Source organism: Pteropus alecto, unplaced genomic scaffold (assembly GCF_000325575.1).
Source record: "Pteropus alecto unplaced genomic scaffold, ASM32557v1 scaffold78, whole genome shotgun sequence".
Classification (NCBI taxonomy): Eukaryota; Metazoa; Chordata; class Mammalia; order Chiroptera; family Pteropodidae; genus Pteropus; species Pteropus alecto.
Window position 1 is genome coordinate 10753842 of NW_006443124.1, and position 16518 is coordinate 10770359.

The following is a 16518-nucleotide window of genomic DNA, read 5'->3' on the forward strand; positions in this document are numbered from 1 at the left end:
AGCTTTGATCCATTTTGGCCGGAAATGATCCGTTCCCTTCCTAATGCAGATATATGTTTTTTGTGCCTCAAATCTGCCCAGTCAGATGCATAGCACATTCTTAATTATTTTGAAAAGATTAAAAATGGAGCCATAAATCTGTGCTTTGACAAGACATGGTGATTTGACCCCCAGACATATCGTAATGGGTTATTAACAGTGCTTCCCAAATCTATTGAAATTTTTTTCCAAAGCTATTCACTAATTAATAGCCGTTCACACAATGATCATTTTTGAGTAATTATGGAACTGTGCCACATTATTTTGTGATGAGAACATAATCATGTCCATTAAAATTATTTGTACAGTTTTTAACCTTCTGCCAGAAATAAATGAGGTTAGTCTAAGGGTATCACAAACTTTGTGACAATACCTAGAGGTTATCTCCTCCATGACACTTACTTCCTAAAACTTATTTTGTAATCCAGAAACTTTGGATTCAGCTTTCAGCTTTCCCTGAGCCCCTGCAAGCAAATGGCACTGAAGAAGTACCAGGGGAGGAGGGTCTGAGTGATCTTACTGGCTTCACACCTCCCCCTCAGCTTCCTTTCAGCCTCTGGTCATCTCCTGCATGGCCCCCACACCCGTCTAACCCCTCCAGTCCACCCTCTGGCCAAACTCCTAACATTCAGTTTATATAAGCCACCAACCTGCCTGAACTCGGATTTCATGGGCCCTGGCCCCACTTCCTTTGACTGGCTAGAAAGCAAGTGCCTATCTCACTCATCCCTGTCTAGTAGAGCCCGTGAGACTGAACTTGCCTTGTCCGAAAGGCCATTAACAAGTGGAGTAAGGTGTAGAGAGCTTGCTTAGTTCACACTTGCGTCTGAGGAGCAAGATTGGGTGGGAGAAGAAGGGTGTTGCTTTTATATATTTAAAGACATAGCTTTTTGCTGGGAGCATCTTTGGGGTCAAGGGGATACAAACCTTACTGCTCTCCCAATGAGTAGTCCCTCCAGGTTCTGGGAGCCTCCTGCCTCAGATCTGGATAAATCAAGAGGCCCCCAAATCCATGAGATAAACAATACATTTTTTAGTATAACTTTTTCTAAAATTCTAGTTTAACTAAGTCCCTTGCATTTTTATCTGGCAACTCTAGATGGAGATGATATGGAAGTGGGTGTCCACCTGTAGTGCACCTTCCTGACCAGCCCAGGTTGTCTCCCTCAATCCTAAGGCATAGTCTGCTGCACAGTTACCCCTGCTCTCAGCAACCACCGGTCAGGTCTTCTGGGTTCAAACTCGGAGCTCTATAGGGCCAAAAATGAAACCTTACTTAGAAGTCTTTCTCATCAAAATAATTGTCATCTTGCCCGATCTCCTGCCACTCTGTCTAGCTCCTCCATCCAGGTGACTCATCTCCTGTCGACTGTTCCCCTTCTCCATCTTCCAGGAGACAGCCTTCTCTCCCCACTCTCACACTCCTGCCAGCATTTCTAGCTGTGACCAGAGAGAGTTTACCGCCTGAGGTCACAGGTATGGGAGCTCAAAAGGGAATGGCCCGTGACACCAGCTACCACACTCTCCAAGAAAGAACTTCCTTTGTACTGTATGGGGAGCTGGTGGTGGATCAGGGAGACAGGAAGAAGCAATCAGGCTTGTGACCTGTCTCCTCCTCCCCCCTGTCCCCCACGAGGTCTCTCCTCCTTCCAGAAGCTTCCTTTCTACCAGTTCCCCAGGTCCATTCTTTCATTAGCCAACAAATATGTATTGCACCCCTACTATGTTTCTCTCTGATGTCTGTCAAGAACTCTTCTAGATGCTTGACAGACATCAGAGAGAAACAGAACAGAGACTCCTGCCTTGTAGCACTTATTCAGAGAGCAATTCAGAAACACTAAACTCAGCTGCAAAACGTTCAGACACAGATCAAAATAGAAGCCAAACTTTCACCACCTATGTGAAAAATAGGTAACACAGACCTCACTGAAAACATTTGATTTTAAAAAAAAAGAGAGAGAGGAATCAAATAATTCAAACATGGTAAAACAGGAACATTTATAAATACATTCACAGTTGTTCTTTGAAGAAAACCAGACTTAAAATGGCCAAATCTCTGGCAAATAACAAAAATATTTAATTTTTAATGATAAAAAATAAAGCCAATATATGGAAGAATTGAAAGTTGTAAAGCATTTAGCTATTATTTTTTGCTAATGAATTTGAAAATCTCAAAGATGTGGATGATTTTCTGGAGAAAATTTAAAGTATCAAAATCAACTCTATAAAAATTTTGTAAGACCAATAATCAAGAAAAAAAATGAAGTTATCAAATATGTACTTCCACAAAAGGCTTCAGGTCCACGTGTTAAATTTAACTTTCAAGAGACTGCTGATTCTCACCATATGAACTGGTCTACTACATGAAAAAAGGTTGACCAGCAATCTATTTTAGGAAACTGACACCACAATCTGACAGAAGTAGTAAAAAAATGACAACTGTGTATTCTCCTCACTTATGAAAATAGGTGTAATAATCCTAACTAAAACACCAGAAAATAAAAGTCAACAGAGTATGAAAAGAATAATCCATAACAACAGAGGAGGGGCTAGCTGGGGACTGCCAAGACAATTTAGAGTTAGGGACTTGGTCATACCATCTCTCAGGTCAGGGCATCCATTTTTTGATGATAGCCTTATACTTAGGCTCTTGTTACAGTCAACCTCTTCTTCTCATGAAACTCTAAAACCTGGGAAGAGACTGATATTTGCTGACCATAAGAAAGTATATGTTATACAAAGAATTTATCTTCCAAGAGGACGCTGGTTATATCAAATGATTGTGTGTTTAACTCTATGATGCCGTCGTCAGTGGGAAGAAAATATAAATATACTCTTTCTTTCACACTGTTGAAATAATAAACTTCAAGTGATGTGTAAGGCTAATATTAAGTAATTCCTTCCTCTTCCTTTCCTGCAAGCTGTCATTAAGTTGGCGCATCTTAGAACCGATATCTTAAATTTGAAGAAATAAGACATCTCAAATGAATAACTCATATCATACATGTCAGACTAATACTCAAGTTTTTACATTAAAATCAAGAAAAAGACAGGGATGCTCATTATCATCATTATTACTAAGACTGTTTGGAAAGGCCTGATCGATACAATAAAAAACAGCATTTAAAAATATGACTATTAAAAATGAGACTATAGTATCATTTTCATTTTCACTCATAAGATTGTATTTCTACAAAATTCAAGACAATTTAATCTAAAAAAAGAAAAACATTGGAATTAATAAGAAAAAGAGTTCAGTACTACCACGGTTGTTAGTAAATAAGTAAATATGCAAAACTCCCTAGTTGGCAAGGGTGTAGTGAAACAGACATACTCTTATGCTGTGCATAAGAATTAAAGTTGGTACAACCTTTTTGGAAACAATTTGGCAACATGTATCAAAAATCTTAAAATATTCATACAAAAATAAATAAAGTTAATACCTCTTCTGGCAAATACCACTGCTTTCTCAAAAGCTACTACTGCTTCTTTCCTATTTACAGAACCTAAATTTGAAGGGCAATGCCCTTGGCCCAGATCTGAGACAACCAATTGTCCTATTGCCTTTTGCTAGTGATGGATCTAGGAGTAGGTATTTGACTTAGACTATGTAAAAGAAAGTCTGCTGGAGACTTTAATCCCTAGGAAGACATAGATCTTAAAGGGAAATACCTTTTCCTTCCTCCTTGGAATTCTATCAAACAATTATGTGATGCTTGGAGCTATGGCAGCTATTTTGGGCTGTGAAAGAACATATTGTCAATACACTGAAAAACAGCGCCTGGGCTCTTAATGAAAACATCAAGCAACTACTCCAGCCTGTATAATCTTTCTTCTAAATTTGAATCTGAACACATCTTTTTGATAACCCCACGATATTTTGTTAATTTCACAAGAATCTCACCTTCCTATACTAGAACTCCAAAAGTTCAACTTATCAGACTTCTTTATTGCTAGACTGAGGACCTGTGTCCAGGGTTCTGCCAATGTGACCCACCCAGACCGGATCTGTATTCAGAAGGTAGAGGTGAAATGTCAGCCATGTGCAAGGAGCTCAGTTTTCCGGGAGGATGTTGTTGGAGGCAACTGGTCCTTCTAGAGAATCTGAGATAGAACTTCTGTTGTCCAGAACCTGGGGTTATTAGAGCAAATCAGTAGGAAGTGGCTGCAGTATTATTTCACTAGAAAGTTTCACGATGGGATGAAACACCGGTCCTAGCTGCATTTTTCCTGGCTGTCATATCCAAGCCTAGTTCTCTGCATTATCGCTTCAACCCTCAGAGCTGTCTAATATCTTCTATAAAGATTCCTTTCTGTTTAAATATCTATAGTAGATTCTCTCATTTGCAAACAAAAACTCATTCCCAGAATTCCACCTCCAGCAACCTATTCCAAAGAAAATGATCCAAACCTAGAAAGGGCCTTATATAGAAAGATGACTATTTTTATATTATCTGTAATTGTAGGGGGGGTGGAATTTTAAATAATTTAAATGTTCCACAATGAGAAAATTAAGTAATTTATAATAAAGCCGTTTGAAGTCTATATAACATTTGTGATAACATGGAAAATTACTAAACAATAATGCAATAGTTTGATCGTAGCCATATTCTCAGCAATGAGTCCCACTGCATTTCTCCCACTTGGATAAAGGACTCCTCTCATCTGTCTAAGTACCTCCTGTGACAAACACCTTGGGGTTGTGCACACGGCCGTGAGTCATCCCACTTTTCCTGAGAACTTGCCTTCCCAAACTGCCCTGCGGGTCCTGACAGCCATGTTGGAGCCTTGTGATCCCCTCTTCCCTGACCGCAGTTGACCAGACGAGACTACGTGACCCAAGGCGGGTCAATGAGAATCTTCTCCAGGTATGTAACTCAGAATGTTAACCTCCTTGTGTGACTGGAACTGAGAGCCAAGTAAGAGCTCAAGGGTTCAGGACGGCCATCTTCCTTCTCATGCCCAGAAAAGGAGGGAAAACTGACCTGCAGAGAAAGAGGAGGGGAGGGGGGACCAGAAGGGAGTAAGAGGGGGAGGAAGTGGGAGCAGAAGGGGAGAGGAGAGAGCTGGCAACTTCGTGGGTTCTAGTCAGCCCATTTCTGGGGCCCAGCTTCTTCCCGTCCTTGGGTTCTGAAAGAAATTCCTAAGTCCTTGTAATAATTTTTTGTCACTAACTAGTTTGGGTGGGTTTCTGTTACTCAGAACCAAGGATGATTTTTCTAGCACTTTCCTAAAGGTGAAACCTCAGGGTGCCGTGGGCAATCGAGGGCACCGCTACCCATAGCATCCCGCCTTCACCTTTGGTTCCTCAGCCTGTGTGCCAAGCTAAAACCACCCCGGGCAAGTGTGGCCAAACCAGCTTGGTGAGAACGGTGAGTTCTACCTCCCTTCGTGGGACTGGTCAGGATGGAGAGAACCTAAAACCACCTATGTAAGAATGGACTGGTCTTGACTGGAAGGAAACTAAATTTGGGGGCCTGAGATTTCCTTAAAAGGTCTTGGCCAGAGCCGAGAGGAGTCATGGGGGAAGAAAGTTAGTCTGAAGATTGGGCATTTTCAAGAGAAACCAGAGGTCTGAGCACTTGCTAGATCTCACCTTCAAGGACATAAATGAGTGGAGAACATTTAGGCAGTTTACTGTGTAACTCCTGGCTGGCGGTCCCATTAAGAAAACCTTCAACAAAGCTGTTCCTCACCCTCATTGCGGCTTTTGGAGCCTTGTGCCTTTCTTTTAGACGCTCAATTGTACTGAGATTGTCTTAATGAAAGGAGGGCTAGGTTTTTTTAATTCTGATTTCACAGTGGGGCGGGAAATGATCTGTTTACTTCTTACAGTAAGGAGGGTGGGATTTGGTGGTTGTAACTCTAAAAATAAGAGGAAAAGGAGCCACAGAAAGGTTTGTGCATTTTCTGAGGAAAGTTTGCTGTTGACTGCACATTCCAACAACTCCCCAGGGTGCAGAGTGAACTGTGGTGTGCAGAAAGGCCCTGGCAGCCTTCAGCACCATTTATAAAGGAATCTCTCCAGGAATCCTGCTTGAAATGTAATTCAATTAATGGTGATGAGCTGACTGCTGATCACAATGACCGAAGACTTTGCTGATGCAGAAAATCTGGAACCTGGAAAGGGTTAGACCCACATGTCCCCCCAATCCCCAAAGCCCTGGGCAGTGTCTCAGCCTAACCGATGAAAGAGTCTGTTCTCCCCTACACACCCTCAGGGCCACGTCGCTATAGAGACAAAAAGCTTCCCTTCCCAGCATCCGTTCTTGTCACCCCCAGAGATTCAGAGATGGAAGGCAGTCCTTTCTTCTCCCTGAGAATCATTTCCCCAAAGGAGACAGGCTTTTCATGTGGCCTCCTACTGCTGAGAAAGGAAAATGGGCTACCAGAGAAAGCACTTTCTGGAAGGTCCAAGTCTGCATATGTGGGGGCAGCTATCGCACTCCCACATGCATCAGGAATAGCATCCTAAAAAGAAATGCCTCTCTGTCTCGTCTCCCCCGCCCCATTAACTCAGACACCTGCTCCTCCTTCTTCTCAGTCATACTATCGACTCTTCGATTACTTGGAAAATCCTGTGAGGTTTGTACAGAAAGATGATTGACCTGTCATAAGGAAGGCCCATGGTCCAACACGCATGTCATCATCTGCATCCCCATTCACACGTCCCAGCCTGCCCCCCAAAAGTGACAGAGGTGGCCCGCCAGGGAGCTGACAGTTCTAATTAAGGAGAGAAAATTGATTAGCATAGCCAGAGCAGTGAGAACTCTCTGGAGAACCCAGTGAAAGCCTGGAGAAGCTCCAGACATGTCTGGGCAAAACATAAAGAGTTAGGGAAGAGAAACGCACCATTATTCTGACCCTAAGAGGTGGTGTCTTCAGGACTTGACCAATTCTTGTGTTGGAACTAGACCCCTTCATTCAACCTTTCTTCATCCTCATCAACTCACCATCTAATTATCCATCCGCCTAATCATCCATTTTCCTTTTACCCCCTCCATCTATTTATGCATCCATCTAAACACTCAACCACCCATCTATCCTTTCATCTACCCATCTAGATTCACCAACCTCTGTTTTCACCCACCTTTCATTCATCTACCTTTCTACCCAGCCCTACATTTGTCCATCTCTCTGAGCTTCATCCAGCCATCCATTTAACCAGCTGCTGTGTTTTCAATCTCTAGGTTCATTTATGTCCTCAAAAAACCATCCTGCCACGAATCCGCTTGCCCATCCGTCTCTCCATCCAACTAGCTTACTACTAGCTTACTACTAGCTTACTACTAGCTTACTACATGATCTGGGGCCCCTTTGCAGCAGGCTTCCTGTGGATCTGTGGCACCTTCCCCTCCCTACCACATAAAGGGACATCGGCTTGGTTCTGGGTGGAAGATATTAAAAGTCCCAGGTAATTGAGTTTGTTCAAGAGCATATTGGGAGATTATTTATCTGTGCTCTCTAGAAAATGAAGGCTATAGTACATCTTGCTGATTATATGACCCCACTGAGAGGGAGAAATAATCCTAGAGGTGGCAAGTTAAATCACTACCTTGTAATTTACCAAAACAAAACTAATACCCAAAGAAATGTTTGCTCTGCCGTTTTATAGCAATTTCACCATTAAAGTGTCTTTGATTGCAATTCATAACAATGAATAAAGAAAAGGAAAAAGGGTCTCTTCGTTCTAGTTAAGAAATGTGTTCTTCTGAACGCTAACAATTTTCACCAAAGGGAAAAAACATGGGCATCATTTCCAGAGTAACCACAGCCACCTGAAATGATGAGTGGGCATGGCCAGGGTCACCCTGCGAGAGCAAGCTGCTTCATCCTCCCTCCTCCCCAGTGAAGGCCACCAGCTCCTCTTGCTAGGGCAGAGCCCAGATGGCTCTCCCGGGACAGCCCAGATGAGTCAGCACAGCAGTCCTCCTTGTGAAGACAACCACAGCCCCCTGGACTCTGGGGGTCCACATCTTAGGCCTTCGAAGTCCAGGACTCTTATGCTAATGGGCTCCCGGCTGGGGAGGGGAGCTAGCTCCCATGTAGAGATGGTGGGAGTGTCTAGACATCAAGCCACACAGAGGCCAGCCACCGTCATTGAGAGAGGACTACTGGCCTCCTTCAGCCACAGCCATCGCATTGAAGTAACCTACCTCCCAGTACCCAGAAAACCTCCGAAGGCCAGCATGTGCACATCTGAGTCCAGAACACCATGATGAGCAGCCCTGCCCAGCCTGGGACAGACAGACAGGAAGGAAGCTGGGCCTGGGGCACCTTGCTCAGCTAATTGATCCCTCTTGACTCAGACACTCCCCTTAGGCCATCTTCCTGTTACCACACGACCCTCAGATCTCCACCTCCAGCCAGCTCTCGACTCCCAGGGCCAGATGAAAATATCCAGCTGGCACCCCGACATTTCGTTTCAGCCATTTTAACATCACTGCGAAGTAATAGACATTTAAAACTCAACCACTTGTCTACTGCCATGTGCCACCCTGAATGCGCCTGATCTCCTCTGATCTCGGAAGCTAAGTAGGGTTGGGCCTGGTGAGTACTTGGATGGGAGGTAAAACTCAACCATTCAAATCCCGGCTAGTGATTTTCTCCACCAAATCGGATGTTCCCTATTTAAGGGAGTGGCACCTTCATCCCTCAAGTCACCCCGCTGGGCGAGCCAGACATGTCCCTTTCATGCCACTGTGCCTAATTCCTCACCAAGTCCTGGGGATTCCATTATTAGCTGTCTCAAAGAAGTATACTTCTCTGCATCTCCACCTCCACCAACCTGGTCCAAGCCACCGCTGTCCCTCACCAGACATTTGTAGTCATCTCCTCACTGGTTTCCTTATTTCTGTTCTGGCTCCTGGGAGATATGCTCTCATCAGGAGCCAGGGTAAGTCACTCTCGCTTAAAACCTTCAATACTATCCCACTGCTTGTAGCACAAAGACCACACTTCCTCCCCTGGTCTTCACGGCTCTGCGTGGTCTGGCCCCAGCCTGCCTCTCCCGTTCCATCTCTCACCACTGGCCTTTGCTCCCTGGACTCCGGTCGCCTTCATTTGGTCCCTCCGGCTCCCTTCGACCCCGCCTACCACGGCGTCTTTACAGTCTGTGCCCATCCCCCTTTCTTGATTAATTACTTCAGGGTTCTCTTCCAGGTCTCAGCTTAAACATGCCTTCCCGCTGCAGGAAGTCTTCCCCGCCACGTACCTTTCCTTACAGCACGCAACACACTTCACAAGAAGGCTTTCATACATGTGGTTTTTAAATGTCTGGCCCCACTAGAATCTAGTCTCCATGAGGGCAGGATCCACAGAGACTACCTTGCTCATCCTCATTCCTCCAGGGAAGAATTATTGTGAAAATGAATAAGGACAAGTTCAGAGTTCCAGTGCCACGGGCCAAGTACCTTTTCCCAAAGGAAGTATATACTCCCCACGTGACTCAGCCCAAATGTCAGCCCCAATAGCCTTTGACACCGCGCCCTTGAGAGGGAGCATGGGGTGGCTTGAGGCCATGTGTCCACATGCTCAGAGCCACACACCGCAGTGTTCTCCCACACACGCCCTTGAGGCCCTCTTGAGAAACACCAGTGACACCACAGGACAAGAAGCAATAGGTTTCTCTCAGAAATTTGGGGTCCACTAAACCAGAACCACCTATCCACCTTGTATGCCCTTACCCCACACACAGCCCTCATCCTGCAGGCCCCTCGGCATCCTTCAGAGATCATCATCCCTAAATAATCCCCAGGAAGAATTATGTACACGGGAGATGTTTCAGGCTGAGCTTGGCCGGGCTCATTGACAGCATGGTAGGATGGGCCTCTGGATGTCCATGTGCTGAGATGCTGAGGCATTTCCCAGGAGAGGACTTGGACCAAGAGAAAAAGAGCCAAGCATGACAACTTGACTCAGAGATCAAGCCTGGGGATGTAGCCAGTCCTGTCCCTGATGACTCAACCTGGGTACAAGGGAAAAGAGGGCTACGGACCAAAACCCAAGAGCCCTTGTTCTGCAGACACTGAGCATTGCAGCATGTCTGGCTCCCCCAACTGGACAAAACATGAAAAAGGGAGAGCCGCCTTCTCTTCTGCATGAGCTCGGGGCCACAGGCGTGAGCCTGAAATGCCCAGGAAAGTGGCTCCGGGGAGAGATGACAGTGCCCTCGGAACCAGGAGGTCCTAGCCAGAGCCAGCAGGGCCCATGGGGCCCACTAGGGCCCAGCAGATGGATCTGGAGCAAAAGAAGAGTAACACAACCCCAGATGCCACCACGGTCCCCGACTCAACCTGTTCATGGACATGAAGGGGAATCACAAAATCCATGGGGAGTCCACGCTGGGAACTGGTTCCTCACGAGCCAAGACTCAAAGAAACACGTGCAAACATGTACCAGCCAGGATAGAGTTTAAATCCTCCCGTTAGTTTACAAAATTTGTAAAATCAAAATGTTCCCCAGAGACTCAGAGCTTCCAAATCCAAGCCCAAGGCAACAGGTTTATGGATCATTATTAAACTGCTGAGAAAATACAAACTGGGAGACTGTTAAACGTAAATCAGACAAATGAGGCTGTGGCTCCATTAGTAATGAGACTTGGACATGGGCCAGCAGCACCTCAGTCTCATGAACACTAGGTTCAGAGTGGGTGGGGGACAGGAAGGGGTGATGCCTGATCTTCACTCCCCCTCAACCCCAACCAGACCCACCACGAATCTTGTGCCATTGGACTTTAGGCAAAAGAAGGCAGAAACAGAGCCTGGGTCATAGCAGGTGCTGAGTAAATAAATGTTGTAGGATGAAAGATGTGACACAATTGGCACGTCATACAGTTTGCACGCTGTGACAACAGCACCCCAGCCAGGCCATCAGGGAGAGAGGATTAAGCGCCCATGAGAGCAGCTCCTGGACCAGGCCAGTCTGCTGGGGAAGTGGAGTAAAGGATGGGAGGTGAAATTTGCCTGTTCTGTAGTTTGGGCTGAGCCCCAAAGCTCAGGACACCAGGAAAGAAAGGGCTGCACAGTCCAAAGAGAATGGCTTTGCCGACTCACAAGACATGGCCTAGCAGGCCCTTCACCCACCCACCCTGTCAGCCCTCCTGCCCGGAGTGGGGCGGCTAGGGATGTCCAAAAGAGGGGATCCTCAAGTAAGGCAGAAAACCGTGGAACGCCCCCTTGCCCCAAGTCTGTGTAGGAGTTTTGGGGGATTGGACACACCCTGAGGGCATTTCCCAGAGGGAAAACTGGACATGGGCCCACTCCCCAAAGCCCCCCTTATCTTGCCCCAGTGCCCCCTCCCACTCAACTTCTGGGACCCGAGCACCAGGCTGGGCTGGAGAGGACACCAGGGAAAGGCCAGAACCTTTCTCTACTCAATCCCACGCAGGAACCCTAGTACCAGAGGGGTGACGGCAAGGCAGAGTGACCTGAAGGCCCCCAATGCCCCGCCCCGCGGCATCGCTGTATTAGGGTCTCTGGTTAGGACAGACAACCTTTGAGACAAACATAGGGAAAGGAAGGACAAGCCTGCCTCCTGCCCCGTTTCCCCTCCACCATTGGTGACCCAGACACCACCACTGAGCACAGCTGATGCTAAGCTTGAGCCGCGAAGGAGGACTATCTTCTATTTTATTCCTTAAATTACTTTCCCGAGGGAAGGTGTAAAACTGAACCAGAATAGCTGAGTTAGAATAATTTGGGATGTTTTCACTCAGGAATGTCAGCTTGGAATGAACAACGTTTAGGCCTTGAAACAGGTCTCTGTCACCTGAAGCCCGGCTCCGCCACCCACTGTGACAGCCTCGGTACTCTCAGATGATCAAGGAGCATTTACTGACCACCCATGACACCCTGTGTCACAGGCACTGGAACACAGTGAACAGGTGAGACCTGGCTCCTGTCTTGGCGCTTGTAGTCCTGGTGGCTACGATACCAGTAAACAAGGTAAGTACAGACTGTGATAATAATCACGACAGCTTATATTTCCTAAGCACTGACTCTACGGCAGGCACTAGTCTCAGTATTTTACATGTATTCACTCCTCTAACCCTATGAGGAAAGTTCTATTATCATCTCCATTTTCACAGGAAGCACAGAGGAGTTAAATAACTCAACGGAGGTCACACAGCCAGTAAATGGAGGATTGAGAACAACAAACACTGTTGTACCTGCCCGCTGCTTCGAAGCAGTCTCTCTCAACCACCTCACTCTGCACCCAAAGAGCAGCAGACAGTGCATCACAAAGCCCCAGATGTTAAACCAAGCTTGGGTGTGATCAAGGAGTCCCAGGCAGGAGGGAGGCAGTGGGAGGGGAAGAGGAGGGAGTAGAGACCAGACGCAGATCTCCTTGGCAAAGAGGAAGAGTTCAATGCAAATTATGCAAAAAACCTCTGGTGAGCACACAAGGGGGTGGGACATGCTCTCGTTAGTTCTGGTGGGAGGTGGAAGCAGGACCTTGGACAACAAGTCTTCATTTCCTCATCTGCCAGTGGGACCCTGGCACCTTGGACCCTGGCCTTTGGGGAGATCAAATAAGATAAAGCCTTATTGTTGATGGAAAACAGAGGTCTCGTGTGCTCCCCTGTGGTGTCAAACATCCAGGGGGTGGCATGGAGCCCACCCCACAGTGAGGGATGAGACATGCAGGCTCCTTTGTGAGTGAGGCCAGAGCCCCAGCTCTTGGGGAGGGCACCTCTAAATCCAGCTGGCAGACAATTTGGCACAAGTTCCCTGCCAAGCTGGCCTCTCCTGCCACTAAGTTCCCATTTGGTGTAAAATTGTCATCTTTTCCCTCCCAGACCGCTAAGTCTCCAAAAGCTAATTGCACCCCAGTTCTGTGCCACGAGAGGCAAGGTTTTCTTTGGCAGTTTAAAGGTACAGTGAGAAAATATGGATATATGCTGATCACAGGGACTGAGGGCTGACTTTGTTGGCCTCCACTGGTCCCCGCTGCCTGTGCCCCACACTGCCCCAACTCCTCCTCACCTCTCCACACACCAGAGCTCCGAGAAGTGAGGATGAGGGGCGGGGTACAGAAGACACTTATTCCCGTGAATGCGAAGAATCATATCAATAACAAAACTTACATTCCATAAACCAGACACTCATTGAGTGTGTTTCGGTTAACCTTCACAACACACCTGTGAGGTAGGCAAGTACAACAGTGTTTGTTGTTCTCAATTCCCCATTTACTGGCTGTGTGACCTCCGTTGAGTTATTTAACCCCTCTGTGCTTCCTGTGAAAATGGAGATGATAATAGAACTTTCCTCATAGGGTTAGAGGAGTGAATACATGTAAAATACTGAGACTAGTGCCTGCCGTAGAGTCAGTGCTTAGGAAATATAAGCTGTCATGATTATTATCACAGTCTGTACTTACCCTGTTTACTGGTTCTGATGACCAAGCTGCAGACGAGGGCATGGAGCCCCAGAGAGGGTAAGGAACATTCCCAAGGTCACACAGGTGGTAGAGACAGGATTTGAGCTGGGTCCTGTCTGACTCTAGAGTCTATTATTTACGCCTCCCCAAGCGGATCTTCTTACAACAGAGACCCGGGGTGGGTCTATCTCACACTGAATGCCAATATGCCTGCTTCGCCTGATGAATAAGAATAGTCGCACTTACATACCGGTGCCAGGTGCAGGGCTCGGCCCTTGACACACCATCTTGTTTAAGACTCACTGGGAGATTCTGTCATTGCCCCCATTTCACAAATCAGGAAGCCGAGTTCAGAGAAGTGAATTACAGGCTGTGGGGCTGTATCACGGGGGCAGGCAACAGGCCTTTGGGCTCAGGACTGTCTGAGCTCTGTGACCAGTCCTGTGTTTGTTGCTGGGCTCCTGTTACCCTGGGCAGGCGGAAGTCAGGGCTTCCTCACCACGTCCTCCAGGGAGGACGGATTGGAGCTTTTCTACGATGAGGAAAGTTAAGCCATCTCTGGCCCAGGCTAGGAGCCACCATCCTGGAATGTGCAGTCCAGAGTAACTGCTCTGGCTTCAGCTCTTCCAGGCGGGTCAGACAGATGAGTTGTGCCAAGGCCAGTGGGCACAAAAGAGAGGCCCCAAGCCAGGAAATCCTGTCCTGCAAAGCACCTCAAACCCCAGACCACAGGCCAGCAGACCTCTATGTCTCCATTATCCCTGTTCCTGGGAATGCCCCACCATGTGAACAGAGGGAACTGTGCAACCTACCACCAGACAAAGGATAGTGAGGACCATCCCACCCCTATGGACCTCCTACACTCAGCCACAGCCCACACCAGGCCTCACTCAGCACCTCTGCTCCTGTAGGTGGATAAAAGGTCTGGCCAAAGGACTAGGAGGCCCAGACAAGCCAAGAGGGGCCATGGAATACAGGGATGCTGCCCACTTTCTTGGCCCAGATGGCAGTGTGCAGTCAGCAACTTCTCCCTCTCCTGCGTGGCAGGCCCACAGCTGCCGTAAGGAAGGAAGCCATATGGAACCACAGGTGAAGCAGCTCTTTCTCCCCACCGAGCCCAGTGCCCGTGAGTGCCCCTGTGGACAGCCATCTGCTCCCCAGTTATTTGTTCAGCCTTCACCCTTCGCTTCCCTGGTACTCACCACCCACAGTGGAGCCCCAGATGGTGCTGGGCCCTCATACCCCTCATCCTCGGTGTGAAGATACAATCACACAAGCAGACAGGACCATTATTGTTGTGTTTTACAGATGAGAAAGCCGAGGCACAGACAACTCAGACACCTTGCCCAGTCACCCAGCTCACGTGTAGTGGGGCTAGGACGGAGGCCGGGCCTGCCGAACCCCAAAGCCTTCCACCTGTCCCTCAGTTTCCAGGTGCCACTGGACAGCTCTGTGCCCCAATCTCTGGAGCACCAGACCCCCAGGTGCATCAAGCAGCGAGAACCACCCCTCACTGCCTCCTTCCCAGGGACCCGCACCTTCCGTTTTCTTGCCCCCACCTCCTGCCCTGAGGGCTCCTTGTAGAGGAATCGTAACCTTGATTGGGAACTCTAGGGTGGCCGGCCCAAGCTCAGATATTTCAAGCTGCCTGGCTGCAGTGTGGCTGTGCTGGGCTCCCCAAATGTTGTTTACTAATAAATCCCTGAGAATTTATAGTAAAGTTGATGGGGCCTAACTGATGGGGCCAGGACAAAAGGGAGCCAATTACCCAACACTCTCTGCTATGATCTTAAAACAGATGTTTGAGCAGTAAAATTACGGCTCGTGGCTGGGAACTGCCGCTCCGATCCCAACCTTCCCTTTTATCGCAGCTCGTAAATGTTAAACGCAGAGAGATCGACAGCTGAAATTCAGTTGTTACCACTTTGTTCCACGTTTCTGAAGCCAAGGCTACATTTGGAGTTGGTGTCCTGGTGATTATCCTGCAACTCCAAGAACAACATGCCGAAAAGAACCAGCGCAAAGAGCACCAGGGCCCACTTTGGACCACCTGGTCCCGGAGTACAGGCAAAAGGGATCACCAGCCTCTGCCCTCTGTGGTTCATACTTCAGGTGACTCAAATCTAGGCCAGCAGATTAGGTCCCGCTCTCCCTCCTAGAACTCGAATCAACCTGACTCTTGGCACACTTACACGGCCAAGTAGGAAGGTGGGTGTCATTTGCATGTAGAGTTATACCTGGTTCTCTGGAATTTCCCTGGGGTCCACCCACAGCAGGGACTCCAGGAAGCCAGCAGTGCACCCAGCTCTGCTCACGTGCCTCCTCACACAACTACCGCAGAGGAAGTGGGAGGTGTGGAGTTAGGGGGAACAAAGCAAAGGAAGTCTGGGAGCATGGAGCTCCCCAGAATTCTCAACAGTTTCTTGACATCTTTTCTCAAGCCCAGAGGCCCTTCCCAGCAGGCCAGCCCCCAGGCCTGCTCACAAGGAACCCCCAAAACCCTCAGCCAACGCAGCCCCATCTCTGAGCATGTGTGCCCTAGAGGTCCTTGAGATACCCACACGTGTTTTTGGTAAAGTTTAACCCAAAGCCATTTTAACCCAAATAGGGCTAAAAAGAAAGAGAAGTTTAATTACCACCAAGTCAGCCAATGAAATAAGGCGGGAAAGGCCCCAGTGCAGGGGAACTACCAGAGCCCCCACGCAAGCTCCTGAAAATGCCGACCAGCTTATCTCCCAAGGGCGCAGGGTCAGAGGGAGGCAGGGACATCGATCCACATTTTCACCAGGAAGAGAAAACTGCCATTGATTGCAAATGCAGGTCCACTGAGAACAGAGGTGGCCGAGCAGAAGAGACTCGAAGGACTGGCCCAGGAAAGACTGTCTCTGTGTCTTGTTACAAGGAAGGCAGCCCTGCGATCCCAACACCACCACGTGGACTCTTTTCTCGGTGACGCACGACAGGTGTGTTCCTCTTTCCAACCTGCCTTAGAGATGAGGTCACTCACCCTTCAGGAAATCAGTGAGGGACCTCGATCCGAGCAGCTATGCGTGGGGGCCACCTCCTCCAGAGAAACCTCACCACTGTACCATTGGATGT